Raw genomic sequence first — 6,530 nt, 5'->3', positions numbered from 1 at the left:
AAAGGCATCATCATCCTGAATCAGATTTTCCATTTGTGCACTCCACTTGTGGAATAATGAGTCTCGCAGATGTGCGCACGCGGCTGTGCCCATACAAACACAGACGCACACACGCATATGGTAATTCCCAACAAACCCTCTCCGTCCAAGTACCTAGAAACATCTCAACACAGGACGTCCAGTGACGGGTAACATGTTTCTTTTTAGAGATGTCTGAACAGAGGAGACTCAGAAAGCAGGTGCCGTCTATGCTCTGGGAGAGCGGAAAGGAAGAAAAAAAAAAGCCCCTAAAGTATAATAAGATCTGAGGGGACATGAAAGGTGAAGAGTTGGGCAAGATTTTTTGGCAAAGTCCAGCATGACATTTTTGGACTGATATATGGCATGAGAGGCACAATCTGTTCTGGATTCTGTCAGTTTTAAAAAGCAAAGCCAAACAGTGCGTCAGAGAAAACATGAAAATGATTGAATGGCGTAGAGGCTGACTTGAGCAATGCAACATGCAAACCCTTTAGGTTCCATTGTGCAACTATATGCAAAAAGTCAGTATATTTTCATACATTTATCTTCCACAAACCTCAGACATAAAATAATTAGCAAATAAAAATGATGTCAGTATTTTGCCTCACTCCAGTATTTTAGTCGGATCTACACATTAACTTGCTATAAACACAAGTTAATGTATTGATCCGATCTTGGTGAGGGCCACAACAAAATTTAAAGCCTGCATCTCCTGAGAGAGTCCAGTGTGAATTTCTGTGATTATTACCTCGCTCTAACCGGTAACTTTTTCTTCCACCTGCGTGCAGATGTGTGATATTTGCTTGAAGAAATTACTGGTGTTGAACAAAATCATCCTAATTTCCAGACTGTAACAGCTGCCAATAACACCACTGATCCATAACCGCCCTTACCCAGCTGGTTAAAGGACATTTCTTTTTAAGCCTGCACTATTTTGCCAGAATAGTTATTTTTATTTGATCACATCCAAATATGTAATATACTTTCCAGATTTTTCTTTGTGAATTGCAGCAAGATTATTTAGATAATATATTTTAGTATGCATAGACTTTAGGTTTTTCCTCTCTGCTTAATAGGATCAGACACCAACCAGTGTATGGTCTGTCAAAATTCCCATCATTTTTCCTTGAACTTGGTATCATTATTACCTAATTGTATGGGAAAAGGTGGAGAACCACTTAGTGTTGGCCCCAGCAGTCCCTGCTATGTGTCCAATTTGTTATTTTTGCATTACACAATTGATCGATTCCCTTCTGACCAGTCAATTGCTTGTGTATTTTTCTGTTTTTAGGTGTTTTGTGCCTGACCTTTTTGGGTCAAAAATGTAGCCACGGAATGTTTTTTGCAAACTTTGCCTCAGCTTGTGCAACCTTTCTGTTGCCAACAGGAAGTCACTTGAAGTTATCCTGGTTTGATCGAGGATCGTAATATGACACATTTCACAACAGGCAGATGTGTCAAATGATGATCTGGGCAAAAAAACAACAACTTCTTTGCAGTAGTCAAAGTACATGAGTACAAAGTGGACGAATGAATTGACCAAATTACAACATGCAAATCAAGCCAGAGCATTTTGTTTCCATTTTTGTCCAAATTGTTGTTTTTTCCTTCGCTCCTCCCACCATCTTTGTCTGCTTACAATTTTGGGTGCCTGTCCATTTTGTCACTTGAATCGGGTGCGGTCTAACGTGTAATGAAATACATTTTGCAGCAGGAGAAATGTATCTGTAACTGTTTTGTTAATTCAACATGACACCAAAAGGCAATCGAGCCCACCATACCGTTTAATGTTTAGATTTAGATTTAGGGGATAATCCTTCCTGTTAATGGGGAGTTTTTCTTCCCACTGTCGCTTCATGCTTGCTCAGTATGAGGGATTGCAGCAAAGCCATGTACAATGCAGACGACTCTCCCTGTAGCTCTACGCTTCTCTAGGAGTGAATGCTGCTTGTCGGGACTTTGAAGCAATCAACTGGTTTCCTTATATAGGAACATTTTTGACCAATCTGTATAATCTGACCCAATCTGTATAATATGATTGAACTTGACTTTGTAAAGTGCCTTGAGATGACAGGTTTCATGAATTGGCGCTATATAAATAAAATTTAATTGAATTGAATTGAATTAACTATTTCTCAATAAGTAGCTTTTAGCTAGGAGAATTAGGAGATTAATTGTCATTTAGAAAGTAATGTATGTCAGTTTTAATATATTGGTTTAGTTCAGCGATATTAAGCAGACTTGAATCAGAATTGGATGTGATCTTTCTACACTCATTTTTGAAAACAGTTAAATTCTTCATGTTTATTTTTTTTAATAAATACTTATCATGACTATTAAAATAAATCTACACTTCTTTGTGAATGGAACTGCTGACTTAGCTCACAATGAATGATTCAGAAGAAAATTATTTTACAGATAGGCTACAGGACTTATCTGGTTTATGACAACCAGTGTGTAGCTGGAAGGGGTTACACCATTTTTGAAACAAGCACAATTACAAAGTCCTCTGACCTGCATAAGCCAGAATGAACGAAATGTGTTCTCCCTTGGTACCAGTTAAAAGTTTGTGGCAGCATTTTGTACAAATTGAAATCAGATCTCCTGATGCCTAAACAGCAAGCCTTCAATCTTGTTCTCAACGAAATCATGAGAATTCAGTGCCATCGATTTCCTGATGTCAACCAAACAGTCTAGAAGAGGCAGTACAGAGGAAGTCAGTAGTACACTTGTTGAAACCTCCTCGGGTTTAACGAGTGTACTGCATTTGGATTTCAAACTAGTGTTGCTACTGGTCCAAAAGTTATTGTGACGTCACCCAGAAACATTTAAAAATCGTCAGTAGCTCCACCGCTGTGGGGTATAAAAGTGTCTCTGTCACATACATTTCTCCATAGAGAGTTGGTTTAGCGAGCTTTGCGATCTTTCTATCGATTTTCAGGTTAGCAATTTATGTATATAGTGTTTTATACTCTTGTTTGTTCGGATGGGGAGAAAGCGTAGTGTTGTAGGTTGCCTTAAGGCTGAAACACACTTAACGATCTGATCTTCTTCTTTGAGCTTGTTTGAGAATACCAGACCTTGCGAGTCCGGTGTTCCGTAGAGGAAGCCTCTATGCACCCGGTATGTCAGGAAAACAATCTGTATGGATCTGTCCATTGGATTGGACAGATCGGATGGTTTGTTGTGTTGTGGCCTTTTGTTTTAGAGGCTTGCACATGGACGCATCCTGTCCTCCACTCCCTCGCCCATCCCTTCAGGCATCTCTGGTTCAGGGCCGTAAGCCAGCGGCTCGAACCGATAAGGATCTGTCTCACTGGGCTCCACAAAGTCTCCCTCAACGTCTGGTGACAAAGGGGTGAGAAATCCTCCGCCTGAAAAGACCGATTTATTCAATATGTCAATATTGCTAGCTGGCACTTTCCCTTGTCCTAACCATAGCCCCACTTAGCCCCCCTCCCCCCAACCACCCAACCACACTAATTCCCACAAACCTTTGCCCTACTCCTCAGTCTCTTGGCACTGCCCACTTTGGTGGAATTTTTCTAATTTGTCTGGGGGCAGGGTGTTGCTTTCACATTGTGGTGAGTTACCCTTTAATAGTACTAGAGGCTAATACTTGCTGCAAAAAATCTAAAGCTATATGAGCAGCATTTGACATTGAGGCATGGTGGACACATTATTACCAGTTGAATTTACTCAGAGTGCCAAACATCTCCTATTTTTCTGGGCTTTAAATCTATATTGAAGGATCTTTCATTTTAGGGAGTTTCAATTTGACTTCCTATTCAGCTCCCTTTGCTTTAAACAGCAGCAGAAATATGGACTACAAGGGGCTCCAAGATTTATGCATTCCACTGTCATCCTGCAAAGGCAATAAGAGGACTTCTCGTGAGACTCTGCCAGAGCCGGATAATCCAGGTACTTAAGAAAAAGTAGAACTAAAGCAAATGCCTCATTTCTCCAAAAACAACTGCAAGGGCTTTTCCATCGTACTCTAAGCCACCTCTGCAAGCCGAAACACTTATCCTTCAATTGCCACATAGCTGTAAGCTTTTAGTGGTCGGAGAATTGCGTGAGCTTAAAGTAAATTGCTATTCACATAGAACAGTGCACAATAGAGCAAGAAGGGATAAGGTTGGCAGCAATACTGCCAGACGAAAGTGCTGCACTTAAGTCATGTGCACAGACAGACAGGCAGTGCTCATCTCAGTTTATCTCAGTTACAGTGGGTTACTGGGTCAGTAGAACAGGAGAGAGCATTAATCCAGTTATCAGATCATCCCAGTATATGGAGGATTAGCTTTATATATTATTGCTGTGATCTGTAGTCCTGAATGGTGCATTCTGGGACTTCTTGTAGTTACCTACTTTAGCTTTTCAGCTTTTGACCTACAGAATAACGGCACAATATTTTGCGTTACCCAGGCTGTCAGCTGTTAAAGTATATAAACATTGATAATAAACCAGATAAACAAGGGCACAATCACAACCCAAACGACTTACTGAAACTTTTCCAATCAGATCATGACCTCTGTGTATATTTCTGATGGCATTAATGTTAGTACAGTATTTGCAATTATTAATGATAATATTTATAATATTTGAGCTTTATGTATCATCCATTGGGATCCATTGTTCAATACTGTAACCCTATTAGTAAATCTGTTTTGCTGAAATTAATGAAGGCACTTAAAGTCCTTAGGGTACAAATCAACTCAATCATCAATTAGCATAAATGTTGTATCAAAAAAGTAATTAACTAATACTGTCAATATTTATAGATTAAACAAATGAAAGAAACGTTTCACAAATGCAGTGTCCTGCAAGCATTTTATTACCTCTTGAAAATGTTCAAGACTCATTAATTTAAAAACACAAATTTGAATGCATCCTATTGGGGTTTAATGTTAGGGTACAGGTTTCATCACATAATTGTGAAGTGGAAGGAAGAATATATATTTGTTTCCAATGTTTTTGCAAATAAGCATGTAAATTTTAATTTTAATTTTAACATTTTAAATGTTTTTTGTTTTGATTTTTGTTTCTGACATTGTTTTTTACCCTTCTGTACGGTGACATTGAGTGTCTAGAAAGGCGCCTTTTAAATAAAATGTATTATAATTAAATTGAGGCATGACAAAAAAAAAAAAAAAATTGAGGCATGACTACACTTTCATTAAGGGAACCTGAGTAAAAGAAGACAAACCCACGGAACATGAAACCTTTCTGATTTTTATTTGTAAAAAAATAAATAAAAAAATATTGCCAATAATGTAATCAGTTATTTTCCTTTCACAATTATCTGCAATTTTGCGTTGCTTTATAACATAAACCATTAAAATGCTTTGAGGTTTCTGGTTGTTACCTGTACAGTATTTGCAATTATTAAATGAAATGAAATGGATAAAAAGTTGAAAGGGTATGCATACATTTGCAAGCACTACACCGCTTATGATTTATAGCACTATCTGTTTAAGAAGAAAAAAATGTTATTATCATCATGTGTTACCATAGCAAAAGTCTTTTGAGACAGATTACACATGACACCCAGACACACAACATTTTTTTTTTTAAATGAAATCGCTTGATTGCACTGACCAACACCTTCCTGAGAAGCTTAAAGTGTGCAAATAGTCTTTAGGTTCTGAAAAGTCTGATAGCAGTCACTTTGCGAACAACATAAATTAATGTGTGGTTGCACCCAGCGCTCCCTCAATGAAACACTCACACCTGCAGTAAATACTGTGCAACAGTTTTAAGCCTTCATTTACAGAACTGCACAATCTGCATGGATGGATGTCCAGCCTGACATTCCCTGAGAAATTAGGAGTGTGCAAAAAGGCATCCTCTCCTGCACTGTGCAGCTCCCATACCACAATGTTACGCTGAGAGACAAAATGCTTTCTACTGTAGTTCTGTAAAAGGTTTTTAAAAACACAAATGATAATAAATATACACTCTCTCACCACAACATAGTTTTACACATGCATCTAGCCACTCCAGGGGTCAGAACTTCCAACACAGGGGGAAATTTCACAGGGTTTTTATGACTTGGAGCATGGATGCTTTGATTAGAAAGATTAGAGTGATGTTGAGGAGGCCTTTGAACCTCAAAGTTCTGGAGACTTTCCAGAACTGTCCAGCATTCTAAAAAATCTTTGGGGGTTTGGTTTTGTCTTTGGCTTTATTTTAGCATTTCATATACATTTTGCATTCTGCTGCCTTTGTACCTTGTTTTTTTTTTTTTTTATCAGCCATTTGGAGTTGAACTGAGGAAACAGGAGAGGTGGCTGCACCCTGTTTCTAATTAACCACCTGCTCCCTGTTCAGTAATCAACTCTCCAGTCTAAATGTCTTTCAGTCTGCTTTTGTTCAGCTCATCCTGTTATTCCCAGCAGCCTGTTTCCGTCTGCTCATCTTATAATATATTATTTTGGATTCCCTCCTGAGCTTTAGTTTTTTTTAATTTTCTTTAAAACTAATTATTTTCACCTGCCTCCTCCTTG

Source organism: Fundulus heteroclitus, chromosome 10, assembly GCF_011125445.2.
Source record: "Fundulus heteroclitus isolate FHET01 chromosome 10, MU-UCD_Fhet_4.1, whole genome shotgun sequence".
Taxonomy (NCBI): domain Eukaryota; kingdom Metazoa; phylum Chordata; class Actinopteri; order Cyprinodontiformes; family Fundulidae; genus Fundulus; species Fundulus heteroclitus.
The sequence above is the reverse complement of the archived record's forward strand: the minus strand, read 5'-3'. Positions refer to the sequence as shown.